Source organism: Rousettus aegyptiacus, unplaced genomic scaffold (genome assembly GCF_014176215.1).
Source record: "Rousettus aegyptiacus isolate mRouAeg1 unplaced genomic scaffold, mRouAeg1.p scaffold_m13_p_15, whole genome shotgun sequence".
Taxonomy (NCBI): Eukaryota; Metazoa; Chordata; class Mammalia; order Chiroptera; family Pteropodidae; genus Rousettus; species Rousettus aegyptiacus.
In genome coordinates this window covers 53,326,918-53,340,831 of record NW_023416290.1, presented here as the reverse complement: position 1 = coordinate 53,340,831, position 13,914 = coordinate 53,326,918, and the positions used below count along the sequence as shown (strand labels likewise).

The 13,914-nt window shown below is 55.3% G+C and overlaps 1 long non-coding RNA gene across 50 annotated transcripts in view; it reads right to left on the bottom strand.

The window, feature by feature from the left end:
* The window catches only part of LOC107506203, a 579,061-nt gene that overhangs the window by 412,220 nt on the left and 152,927 nt on the right, over positions 1 to 13,914 (bottom strand). For 41 of the 50 annotated variants that reach the window (XR_004954759.1, XR_004954740.1, XR_004954739.1 and 38 more), the window contains 2 exons: positions 13,345 to 13,404; positions 12,871 to 13,109 (listed from right to left, as the gene is read on the bottom strand). The exons of 2 other annotated variants lie outside the window; for them this stretch is intronic. This is a non-coding gene — a long non-coding RNA (uncharacterized LOC107506203). The remainder of the gene's footprint in view (positions 1 to 12,870; positions 13,110 to 13,344; positions 13,405 to 13,914) is intronic. 7 more of the 50 variants (XR_004954761.1, XR_004954757.1, XR_004954760.1 and 4 more) reach the window with 1 other exon arrangement.

Here is a 13,914-nt window from a genome sequence, read left to right as displayed (position 1 = left end):
ATTATTTTTTGGGGGGGGGGTATTTTTTTCCCCTTAATTTAGGCATAATTAACACCCAGTGAAATGTCTGGATCTTAAATGAACAGTTTGATGAGTTGTGACAAACACATACACCAAAAAGCTGTAAACCGCCAAGACACACAAGAAAACATTTCCCTCGCCCACAAAGTGCCCTGTGCCTTTCTCATAGCGGTCTCTGCCCTCCCCAAGGCAACCGCTGTACAGATTTCTAGCACCGTTAACTAATTTCGCATGCCCTAAAAATCCATATACATGGAATCGAGTTATGTTTAAAGAGGAGCATGGATGAATGGCATGTTCCAGGGGAATGAAAAACAGTGCAGGCGCCTTGAGAAACAGCCTGGCACTTTCTCAAAAGGTTACACACAGTTACCATAGGACCCAGCGATTCCACGCCTAGGTTTATACACACAAGAAAAATAAAAGCATACATCCGCACGAAATCTTGTACCTAAGCCTGCAGAGCCACATTATTCATAATCACCAAAAGATGGAAACCCCCTGATGTCCATCGACCGAAATAAAATGTGGCGTTATATTCATACAATGGAAGAGTATTCTTGCATAGAGAGCAATGAAGTACAGATACCCGAGATGAACCCTGAGCACTTCATGCCAGGTGAGCGAAGCCGGTCCTGAAAGACGCTTCCTACGATTCGTTACAGGAAATATCCTGAGCAGCGACAGAAAGTCGATTACAGGTTGCTGAGGACCGGGGGTGGACGGGGGCTGGGAGGCGACAGCAAGGGTCCAGACTTGCTTTTTGAGGTCTGGAAAATGTCCCGAGATTGGTAAGCTGTATGGTATGAGAATTCTCTCTCAACAAAGCCGTTCGAAGAAATCAAACATTCAGAATGAACAAAAGCAAAGCCAGAGGTAAGGAAGTGATAGCAGTTTTCTTTAGTGGAATTTTAACCGAAGAACAGCGTCGGGCACTGTGGCCCAAGCTCCCTCACGCCACCGGGGGATCATGACTGACGTCCAGGAAGGTCTCTTTCCCCTGACGGGGTCCTGGGGTCCACTTTGGACAATTTCTTAACTTCTCTGTACCTCGCTTCCCCATGTGTACAACGAGGATGGTGACCGTAACAGCCTGCATTGTGCAGGATTAGATGAGCTCATTCATGTAATCCCCAGGGTCGGCAAACTCTTTCTGGAAGGGGCCAGAGAGTAAGTGTTTTGAGCATTATGGGTCACACCATCGATGTCCCAGTTACTCATCTCCGTCACTGTAGCATAAAAACCACCGTAGACCTACTCAAGAGAAAGGGCATGCTGTGTTCCAATAAAGCTTTATGTATGGACGCGGAAACGACATTTTGTGTACTTTTCATGTATCACAAAACACGATTGCTCTTCCCACTTTTTTCCTCAACCATTTAACGACGTAAAAACCATTCTTAGCTCGTGGGCTTTACAAAAACAGGTGGTGGGTGGACTTTGGCCCATGACCCGCAACGTGCCAACCTGATGTAAACAGCTCCGAACAGGGCCGGGCGCGGAGGAGGCACGCGCCAGGCGACAATGGCCGAGCGCTCTCCCGGAGGAAGCTGTGACGTGGGCCGCACTCTTCCCATGCCGTCTCATTTACAAGTCCCCATCCCCGTGCGAGGCGGGCCACGCGGTGACTCAGACGACGGGGGCAGAGCCACAGGACATCCGGGTGTTTCTGACCCAAGCCCTTGCTGCTGGCCATTAAAAAATACCATGCCAGCCGCCGGGGCACAACAGACCCACTCGGGCTTGGCTCCGAACACCACGAATCATGATTTTATTCATTAGAGACGTGTGTTACAAAAACCGAGGGCTGGAAATGGGAGTAGGGGCATCACACGGTCCACGGTGACAGAGACCCTCTGAAGAAGGGGCACGTAGGCCATGATCGGCCCTGTGTCTGGTCTGTGCCACGGGCCAAAGAGAAGAGGCTGCAACGGGCAGGTTCGTGGCAGCTCCCTGCCACGGGGGCTCAGGGGAGGCGGAAGGCAGGATGGGTCCAAACTTCGTAAGGGGTACGTGGCAACCTGAGTAGCCTACAGCTAATATGTATGGCCAAATGATTACCAGTATGTGTGTGTGTGTGTGTGTGTGTGTGTGTGTGTGTGTGTACATATATGTATCCATTCATTTAGTCATCTCTGAGTGTTTTTAGCTTCCTTCTTTAGTTTGTCCGGTCTTGGAGATTTTTCCGGAGGAGGTAGTTAGTGCTTTGTAATAAGAAACGCAGCCAGCGGGTGCCCAGACAGGAGTTCCTTACTCCCAAAGTAGTCTGACTGGTAATGCACAATTGTTATTTATTAATTCATCCAACACATCACTAGGCGAGTCCGTCACAAGCCAGGGACGGCGATGGAGTCCTTGGAGGCAGATGGGGCAGACGGAAAGAGCGCCAGGCTCCGTGGGGCAGCGAGTCAGGCACCCGCATCGGTGCACGCAGCGGTCCGCCGTTCCACCATGCGGGCAGCGGGGACCCTCCGCTCGTGCAGAAGGGAGGCGATTTTCCCCATAATCTGAACGCAGCCTCCATTACCCTTCACACACACTCAGGTAACGACCTCTTGAACAAAGGACTCTCGGTGGCGTGATGAGACGTGCTGGGCTTGAAGCCAGGCCGGCGGCTCCCCGAGGCCTCGGCATCCTCTCTGGCCACGGAGCTGTGAGCATCGGCTAAGGGTTAGAAAGCCCTCAGCAGCGGCCCAGCCCCGCGCACACAACTGGGGAGCAGGGGGTGGTTAACGCCGAGATCCGAACCCCTGTCTACAAGGGTTTACAACCTGGAATTTAAACCACGGCGGAGGCCAAAGTGCGAGGAGGAAAACATGTTTACAACCGAAAGACCGGACAGAGGCAGGCAGTGAGCAGCCCGACTCCAAGCGGCCGCACCCCGGCCAGCCCCACACACCGCGCGCCTTCCAGTGCGGCCAGCCCCGGGCGGCTCCTGACTTTCTGGAACGTGTCATAACCCCAAGGACAGTCTGCACATTTCAAATGGGAAAAAAATTTCTCGGCGAGATTCTGCTCAGCCACGTTAAAGGGAAGTATTTAGGTCCCACAACCCTGAAAGAAATCTCACTGATCTCACCTCTGGTATATTAGAGGTGAGGTGGACGAGGGTTTGAATGCTGGCTCCACATTCTTTTGTAAATTACTGACCATCGCCTTGCTTCGGGACAAATTATTTAAATATATCTTTCTTGTAGGGTGATACTTAGAGCATAATACAGCCTCAGTGCAACTAACAAAGCAATGGGCTGCAACACCCAGAAGCTGTCCCCTGGGGGGGAATCAGCTCGGAATGAAAGGGAGGGCGGCCCGGGGTGGTCTGGCCACCCAGAGCTAAACCTGACCTCAGCTCAGCCGGGAAAAGGTGAGGCGAGGATATGGTGTTCTCCTCGGTGAGGTGGGAATGCTCAGTTAGACTGCAAATTCACACCTGAGACCGGCCCTGTGCTGTGCGCACCGCCGGGAGCCTGGTTGGGTAGGAGTGGAATGTAGCAGGTATTTCTGGGAGGGGAAAGGAAAGCATCGTGATCAGAGTGACGATGGTACCACTGGACGCGGCGCTGGGCAGCCAGGAGACCAGCCGCCTGGAAAAGCAGCGTCGTGGGAGTTCCCAGCAAGCAACCCCAGAGCGACTGGGTAAATATTCGAACTCTCAGGCCCTCCTCTCAGTCTCTTTCTCTCTCTCTGGTTCGACAGGCCAGGGGTGGGGCCCAGGAATAATGGATATTTTACCAGGACCCACTGATACTTCTGATGCTTCCCAAGGGCAGGCTTCAGCATGGTCATTAGCCTTGGAAGGCCTCTGTTCCAGACCCGGCTAGGCGGCAGCTCTCAGGTCCAACTTTAAACTTCTCTAGAAAACACTGGGACCAGACGCAGGGCAAGGGAGGCTGGGACTTCCGTGCGAGGCGCAAACATACGTACAAACCAGGAAAATCCTTATGAGCTATGCACTAGATTTACACACACACACACACACGTATCAACACGTACGTGTATATATACTTATACACACATGCATTCACATATACACATACATGTGCACACACGAATATAGACAGACACACTTCTGTGTATGCACATACCTACGTTTACATACATATTCACATATCTGTATGTGCATAGGTGTATAGGTCCACATCCACACATACACGGGCATGCGCGTGCACAGACACCCCACACACGGCTGTATTTCAGCTAATCCTCGCACATGCTCTGCTCTAGAGCTGATGTCATCCCCATTTCCCTGCTGCAGACCCCGAGGCATGGAGAGAATAAGAAACCTGCCTAAGGCCACACAGCTAGTTAGTGGCAGAGGCAAGATCTGCAGCAAGACAAGCTGGCTCCAGCGTTTCTGTTGTGCTCGCTGCCTCGGAACAGACCATCCAGGAGGTTCAAGAGAACAGAGACCGAGACTCACAAACACAGAAGGCGGGCGGCTTGCGCCTGGGGTGGGCTGAGCCAGCGACGTTGGCCAAGGATCCCTCTCATCTTTGTAAATGTGCGCGCGGTCCTTCCCGCTGGAAGGGGAGCCGGTCGCGCCTGCTGTTGAGTCTAGGCTGGCGTGTGGCTGCCCCTTCCAGAATGTGATGGAAGGGGTGCGGGCAGACTAGGGGTGCGCTAGCCCTCAGGATGGGGGCCGGCTCTGCACTAGCCTTTGGGAGGCCAGGCGGCTTTCGCTTTACCGGTCACTTGGAACCCAGTTTCCAACCTGTGAAGGTTGGGCTGGACGACTGGGGTTCACACCTCATGGAAAGAGAGGCCCTGGCCACTCATCACCCCCCACTGAGGCACTGGAGGTTGAGTGAAGCCACCTTGGCCTCCCCCCAGCTTCAGGAAGGGCTCCCCATGAATGTGGTCACAAGTGCCTCCGGACGACTCCAAGCGGGAGAGAAGAACCGCCCACCAGGACTCAGCCACCCTACGAGCCTAGGAGGAAATAAGCAGCCCTCGTTTACAGCCTCTAAGTGTTGGGGTGACTTGTGGTGCCGCCAGTTTGGTTCCGGACCGCTGAAACGACGCGAGCCGTGGCCTTCCCGCTGGTGGAGGGCCTTGCCTTCCGTTTGTAAAAATCACAACATCCGCGAAGCACAGCGAAGCGAAGCTGCCGAGGGCGCTCCCAGCATGCAGAGGGGGCGAAGGGGCGGGACGGGGGCGGGTTGGAAAGACAGGGCCGAGACCCGCCTGCCAGGACCCACGTGCCGCGCGAGAGGCTCAGAGTGACCGGGGCGGCATCGGAGGGGGGGGCGACCTTCACGTGGTCCTTAGACGCCACGCTAGTTTAAGCGGAGAGGCACGTGGTCAGAGCTGTGTGTTCAGACGCTGGCTTTGGCCATCGGGAGGGGAGGGACAGGGAAACCCAGTAAAACGGGAGAACTCAGCCGGCCCAGCGAGAAGCACAGGAGAGGAGAGGGGGGGAGAGGGAAGGAGACAGGACGTACGGGCTGGACCGCCGGTTGGAAAAGGTCCAGGGAGAGGGAAAAACCACTTCTCCTTCCCTTTCTGATGATTGAACGCAGGGCTGGGCAGGACAGGACTTCCCAAAAATCAGGGGGGAAAAGGCTTGAGCACTCATCCCCAACAGAGGCTGCAGTACCCAAATCATGTGGTCACTCCAACCTCCTCTGCCTACACCAGAGCTTGGTCTGCAGTGAGCTGTGGCCCCAGACAGGCCCAGGCGGACCCCGCAGTACGCCTTCATCCAGTGCCTCGGGGCAGAAGAGAGACACAGCAAGAAAAGTGGGGTCGCCCCGATACTATGGATGAAGAAACAGAGCTACAGAAGGTTTAACAACTTGCCTAATATCACACAGTGAGTGAGTGTCAAAATCAGGATTCAAAGGCAGGGCCCTCTGTGTAGACCTTGCCCATGTCAATCAGGGACGAGCAGGGAGGAAGCAGAATAAATAGCCTGACCACACCCCCATCCATCCTGCCCGTGCCTCCCAAACAGAGGCTGCGAGCACAGAGCCCTGCGCGGCACCCATCCTGTTCCACCCACACAGACTGGCCTCCCGGGCATGGTGCAGGGCAGAAAAGACCAGGGGGCATTCTAGAGGAAGACACGGACGTGACCGGGCACCTCATCACTCCCACAGCCAAGACTCTGCTGGGTGCCTGGCCTCAGCTGCCTCCGCTCTGCAGAGCCCCAGGGCAGATGCCACGGGGCTGGGCTCTGCAGCTGGGGGGCCAACTGCCTCTCTGCACCAGTGCAAGGCCCCACCCACGAAGCTCTGCCCTTCGCCCTCAGCAGGCTCCAGCCTTCCTTCCTCATTCACGCCCCCAGGCCCTGCCCCCTGGCCTCTATCATATGCAAAAACCTCAAAATGGCCTACTTCCGGCAAGGCAGGCTACTAGGAATGGCTGTCTTGAAAAAGGAGGGCCAGCGATGCCCAGCGCAGCCCAGGCTGCCCGGTCCCAGGCTCCGGCCTGCCCTCTTGCCCTCCTGCAGCCGCACGGCACAGGAGGCCTGGCTGCGGCTAAAAGAAAGGGCTGCTATCTCCGATTCCGCAGGGCCTCTGATAAGCAATGTCACCCCTCGCTGGCAATATTACCCCGCTGATAAGAATCTCTATCAAGCTCAAACATACGGCTGGCTACAGAACACAGAGCCGGACGGAGCAGGATAATTTATTTGCTTAAGCTGAGAGCCCTGGGCGGCCGCGACGAGTGCACTGAATAAAGGAGCGAGAGCCGAATCATAACGTTCCTGACTTGGAGCTGGGATTTTTCCCCCCAGGAAGGAGGAGGCGCCTGAGAACAACAGGGGGGCCCCCTTCACGTTCTCCCTACACAATGAGCACCTCCACCTTCCTCTTTCCTCAAAGGGCACCCCCACTTAAGTTAGCGCATTTCATCCCCTCAATACCTCAAGAGAAGAGTTTGGGCATCCTTTTATATAGATCAGGAAATCGAGATTCAGCAAGATTAGGTAACATGGCCAAGTTCGCACAGCCGGAGTGTAGCCTCAAACCCCAGCAGGTCTGACTCCCCAGTGTGCTGTCAGACCTAAGTCTGATCCGGTGGCTTGGTCACTTGGCCTGTACAACTCAAAACCAATGAAATCAGATGTGCCTGACTGAACCGACAACGTCAGCTGCATATGATCATCTCAGAGGTCCATTTTGGGCCTCTCCCCTTTCTCCTTGGTCTCTGTAACCTGGCGTGGCTGAGGAGGCCTCACAGAGCAGAGAAACTCCAGGGAAGAGAGAGGAGCTCAGGGACAGGACCCAGGAAAAGGGACTTGCGGGGCTGCCATTCCATCCAGCCTCGTGCGTTTGAGCAGCGGCAGACGGAAAGCACCTGTGGAAGTGTGAAACGGTTCGCGCATTCAGATGCCGACGGGGAGGCCGGTCCGCGCCTGGCTCTGGGCGGAACCTCAGCAATGTCACTGCGGATGGACAGACCAGGTCCTGCCTCCGGGACCTCCAGGTCAGCAAAAAACGACAACAACGGAGCGTGCTAAGTGTAGACGCAGGAAGTACAGGTGGCCGGTCTGGGATCGGCGGCTGAGTTAGTGCAGCTGTCCGCACACTCTACACACTGTTCTAAGCCCTCCCTTTAAAAACCAACATGATCGAGGCTGGCATTGCTTCGCGATAGTTGATGTAGCTTCAAGGCTGTGGTTGCTTCAGAAAGCCACTAATTCTCTTAAACAGTCGCACAGCATTCTATTTTATGGCTGTATCGACCGACTCCCCACTGAGGAGCTTTTAGGAAAAGTGAATGGGAGGAGTACGGAGGATTTTTTTAGGACCGTGAAACGGCTCCGGATGACGTCACGATGGCGGACGCATGTCATTATACATTCATCAGAGAATGTGCATCACCAAGAGCGCTAGCAGCTCGATTCTGTTTGGTCCTCCGTTGACTATTTTTTTCTCTAAGTTTGGGTCACGCTTTCCTGTCATTTATATGTCCGGTCATCTGATTGTAAACGAGGCGCTGTATGCCATAAATAAGTAAGTGGACAGATCGCGTCTCGTTGTTTGCTCTTTCGAATAACGTTGAGACGAAGATCCAATTCGATCCACCTGCACCTGTGCATGTATTTCTGTAGAATAAACTCTTGAGAATCCATTCAGCATCTTTTAAATTTGACTTTTCTGTCCTCTCTACTGTAGCGGGAGCGAAGTCCCAGGCTGGTGGCTCCCGTGTGGCCGCCCCCACCCTCAGACTCCGGCCAGGCTCCTCAGTATGCCTTGGTGAGCGACCACTGTCCTTCCCACAACGGCACATGAGGAGACGTTTCACCTCTGGTCTCCGAGAAACCAAGCCCCCTGCCCCTGCCTCCTCTGTCCCACAGTGGCTAAGTTCAGGAGCCACGCTGGACACTATGCAAGACACCAAACTCTCCTCACACGGGCCGTTCCCAGGATTGGTTGGCTTTCTTCCTTTTCTTCTGGGCCCTGAGAAGTCAGGAATGCAGAGAGCCCAAGGCTGGAAACAGGCAAATTTCCACAGAGCTCAAGATTCCTCTAAAATCATAGCCTGGGATTTTTAGGAAATCTAACATCTAGGAAAACACTATAAATGTCAATTATGTATTTTGGAGCCCGAGGTACCTTGAAGGAAAACATTCATTACTAACAGAAAATCCTGATTGTCGGACGATAAGGAGAATGTGTCTCCGTGGCCGAAACAAGGCGGAACCCGAGGCACAGCAGCTCACCCCCCTCCCCGGGGCGGGGCTGGCCGCCCACTGGTGACAACATGGTGGACGCCAAGGACAGGACAGGCATGCGTAAGGCAGAGCCCCACTCACGAGGTGCTCACGAGCCACTGGAAGGTACCGAGAAAGGCTGTGGCCACGTCATCAGAGATGGAGGGGCCAGGAGCTCTGGGAACAGAGAGGAAAGCGTCACCGACTTTCCTGCATGTGTGAGGCAGGCACTGGAGAGCAGGAGTTCACCAGGCAGAGCAGGGGAGGGGACTTGCAGCTGGCCCTCAGGGGGCGTGTGGCAGGGAGTGGGAAGGACGGCTGCCGGCGGCCAGGCTGGTCCCTCACGGAGCCTGCGTTCCCCTCGCAGACGCCGTGGGGAGTCACAGGGACTCTTGGACAGCACGGTGACAGACCAGACCTACGTCCCTCCGCCACTGCAACGGATCGGCCTGCGAGGGCACTGCCCCGGCCACGTGGGCGCCAGGGAACCACGGCTCCCACGCCGTTCTGCAAAGCAACAGCCATGGTGGTTATAGCGGTGCCTCCAGGGCCAGCTCTCTGTCTTCGAATCCCAGCTCTGGCCCTACCGGCCCAAGCAGGTGACTTATCTCCTCCATGTGCGGTCTGGTCATCTGTGCAATGGGGACAGTATCAGCAGAGGCCTCTGAGGGCTGATATGTGGACCGAACTGGATGAGTTAATATACGCAAGGTGCTTAGAACAGTGCCCGGCATACAACAGGGACACACACACACACACACACACGGCAGCTTTGGGGGCTGCTCCAATCTCCCCTGTCCCCCCACCCCCACCCCCTCACCCGCACCCCTCGCTTCCTCTTTCAGCACTGTCAGCTCTGAAATGCGGGCAGCCATGAACCTGAGCAAAGGTGAGCAGGGCCGAGTCAAGGTTTGCCATAGGGAGGCTGGAACCACGGTCTGAAACGGAGTGTGAGGACTGCTGGCTTCTCGTTAGCTTCTTGACATCCCCGTACGGGGGGAGATCTGAGACATCAGTTCTTGACTTGGCTGCACAATTAGCGTCATCTGGGGAGATGTGGCACCCGCAAGGCCCGGGCCCCACTCCCGACCGATTCAGTCAGACTCTTTGGGGATCTGGTCCTGGCAGCAAGATTTCTAAATTCCCCGGGTGATTCCAACACTGAACTCAGTTTGAGAAAAGCTGGTGGAAGAGTCGAATTCAAGAGCAAAGGGAAGCTTGGCAGGAAGGAAAGTACCGCGTCCCCCGAGCGTCTCAGCCCCGGAAGCCACGTCGGTTCTCGGGCTGCCGTCTCTCACCCATGGGGGAGGCACGACGACGCCTCGACGCCGTAAACCTTCTCGGGGAGCCGGGACGTCACGAGACGCTAACTCGGAGGTGCCCTGGATCATGACTAGTATGACACAGCTTCAAACCGCTTCTGGAGACGGAGACGGGGTCAGAGCACCGACCAACACAACCACACGGGGCCCTGCGGTGGGGGAGGCTCTACTCAGGTGCGGAGCTGCGGCAGTCCAAGGCCCTCTCACCAGCCGGCGGTGCCGCGCGCGATCCCGTCCTTTTTAAGCCTCGGTTTCCTCCACCGTACACTAGGGACGGCACTGACTTTTCGATCAGACACAGTGACTGCGAGGCACCGGTTGGAAGACGTAGGCCACATGACAGAGAGGCAGGAGAAGGTAAAGCATTTTCAACATTTTTTCTAGGTCTTCACTGAAACACGGAAAGTTCCAGAAAAAAGACAGAAAGAACTCTTGACTATGGGCCGTGAACACACAATGCAATGCATCTACACACCTGAAACTGACTGGATTTTGTTAACCAATGTCGCCATCATAAGAATAAAAAGAAATACGTGAAAAAGAAACGTCCCCTTACATGCTCGCTATCACCGAGGGAAGGGAGGAGGCGGGCAGCAGCGCCGGCCACAGGAGCACCTTCTTCACCGCAGCGATAGGACGGGCCGGCAGGGTGTGGCCAGGGCTGCCCCGTGGAGACGTTAAGATAGGGACCGTTATCTGGGAACAATGGAACAACCCAGCCGTTGTCCTGGCCTGAATCTGACCACAGGGGATAAGGCTCCAGGAAACACGTCCCCCAGCAACTGGCCAGGGTCCCCGACCAACCACTGGCCCATTCGTTGGCTCATGCACTCATTCATTTGTGTGCCCTAGAAGAGGGTCCCTCGACCACATGCCAAGAACCGTGTTGGCAGGCGGGGGCGCCAAGATGAGCAAGGCTTGGTCTGCATCCTCAGGAGGGGCGGAGGAGTAACAGTTAAGTCCAACACTACACGCTAACACACAACAATCACGGGAATAATAACAAATAGCCGCCACTTGTTGATGGCCAGCTATACACCAGACGGCATGCCTCACATTTCGTGTTTAACGTCTCAAATCCTCTCGAAGGAAGGGTCCTTTTTACAGATATGGAAACCGAGGCCCAGAGAGACTGCTTCCTGGACAAAAGCCACACGGCAACTTGAAGGCCGGGCTGGCATTGGAATCCGGGGCGGTGCTACTCCAACGCGTGGGCTCCGTCCCCACAGCTCACTGCTGTTACTCGGAGAATCACAAGGAAACGAGACAAAACATGTGCCCGGCTCCCTCTTATAGACACAGAAAACAGTTTGAAAACCACGATGAGCAAAGAAGAAACAAAATCAGGCATGGCCCTCAGCCTGTCTTTATTGCTCAATAACCAGGGAGTTCAGAATCCAAGTATAGCATTCGAGGAGCCAGTGGGCAGAGGGTGGGGCATTTGGGACGGCTCAGGGCTGGGTTCAAACCTCGGCCTCCGTATTTACGCCTCCCTGAGCTTCCGGTCTCCCGATCTAAAAAATGGGAACTGTAAAAAACGCCGGAGGACAACCGGGACGACGAGGTCCAGATCACAGAGGCAATTTCTGCCTTCATTATCCCTGCAGTCCCGCACCCGGGCCCAGAGGAAACACACACACACACACACACACACGCACACGCACACGCACACGCACACGCACCCCGGAAGTGAAAGGACCACCAGGCGAGAAAGGGCACATTCTGGAGGCGACCCCGAGTATGGACACAGGCACCACACACGGCACTCGACGTCTTCTAGATCGGGGGTCCCCAGCCCCCGGGCCACAGACTGATCCTGCGGTCTGTTAGGAACGGGGCCGCAGAGCGGGAGGTGCGCGGCGGGCCAGCAAAGCTTCATCCGTACTCGCTGCCACTCCCCAGCACAAGCATCGCCACCTCGGCTCCACCTCAGATCGGCAGGCATTGGATTCCCGTAGGGGCACCGGTCTCTGGTGCCAAAAAGGTTGGGGCCCGCTGCAGAGAACCCCGGTGCCCGCATGGGCTGGCAGCCCTGTGGGCACGGGGGACATGACTCATTCTCACCCGGGCCCCGCCACTGCCCGCAGGCCTGGACACCGCCCTGCATAAGCCACTCAGGACGGTGTCTTCTCTTCAAGAGTTAGCACTCAGCGGTTGAAGAGTGTTGCTCAGAGAAGCTGGGGTACCACCGAGCAGGGGGGTCCTGACGGAGGGCTGTCACTGCGTTGCTACTTTCATTTAAGGTTCTCTGAGCTTTGCAGGAACTGGGCTTAGTGCTGCTTTGCTGTCCTGTCTTTTGTTTTGCTCAACAGGGAGGCGTTAATGGTTTAAATTAGAAAATAGGCTGTTGCCAACAGCTGAGCCGATCCTGAGCAGGTTACTCTACCTCTCTGGGCTGGAGCCAGGGCCTGGAGGTCGTCTCTAACATAGAGACCCATCCATTCCACAAATACTTACTAGGCACCTACCCAGGCTCCAGGGAATAAACCATGAGACAAAATTAACAGACATTTCTGCACTCGTGGGGCTTAGGAGAGACCGGAGGACAGAGAGTTAATAAACAAACAGCAATAAGGGCTGTAAAGATTGATAAAGAAAGAACCGAAAAAGAAAGATGGAAGTGTGAGGTGGGTACTGTTTATATAGAGTGGCCGGGAAAGGCCTCTTGGATAAGGCGGCGCATGTGTGTGTGTGATGTTTACTGAGCACTTATTATGCACCAGGCACCGTGCTAGGGTTAGGTTAGGTTAAGTGTTTCACATGGAAAAAAAACAAAACAAAAACAAAAAAACCTCGTTTTACACCCCCTGGCCTCCCTAGAGGGGAAAAGGATACTTCCCCCTTTTTACGCAGGACAAAACTGACCCGTTCAGGTGACCGAGACTGCAAGGAGCAGAGGAGACGGTCAGATTCTGCAGCCCAGGCTCTGACCCACTGCTACCGACTCTTCCGCCATGAGAACCCCATTTGCTGGTGAGTGACGCTCTGTAGGGCATTGCTGCGATCACTGTCCAAAGGCCGCCCGAGAAAGGAAATCGGCGGAGGACGAAAGGCGAGGGAGGCTCGGGTGTGGCTTCCAGCACGGGACCCGGCGGGAAGCTCGTCTGGAAAACAAAGTGGCGCTGACGCGGGCCCGTCTCGCTCCCCGGGCCCGTCTCGGGCACACGCGCCACCGTCACTCCCGTGTTATTCATCTTTACTTCATTTCCTCAACGGAGGAGGACCTGAGGCTCTGCGCCCACTTTGGATTGGCTCCCGATATGCGACTCTGTTCAAGGTGCTGCTCTCTCCCATCCCGTCCCCCCGAACGCCATCCCCTCCAGACACGACGGCACTTACCTGTTCTCAGGCCATCACTCCGCAGCCGGCCCTGGTGTCTTTCTGCTCAAGCCACAGCCTCTAGCAATGGAAAAAGAAAAGGAAAAAGAAAAAGAGGAGAGTTGGCAGCCGACGAAGATCCTAGAAGGTCCCGGAAAGCAGACCTGATAATATTGGTCCCAAGGCTGTCCACTCCTTTGAAAGACCAGCTTCTGCCTCTGAGATGCTCACATCCCAAAGGCAGAAAGCGCTCCTTGAGCACCTGCTGCCAGGAATCACCATCATGGCCCTCTTCTCTAGCCGCCCGGCCATCGGAATAGGGCCCTGGAGGCAAGGCCTTGGCATTGTGGCCCACCCATCCACCTAGCATCTGTAGGGACAGCATGCTTGATAAACGGGCCCAGAGACGGATGGCTGCAATGGAAGGAGAGAGGCGGAAGGAAGGAAGGAAGGAAGGAAGGGAGGGAGGGAGGGAGGGAGGGAGGGAGGGGGTAGGGAAGGTTGGAGGGAGATGTGAGGTGTACGATGAGTAAAAAAAGAAATTCCATGACATCAGGGGAGCTAAAGATATGAGGGGAAAATGGATAAAAG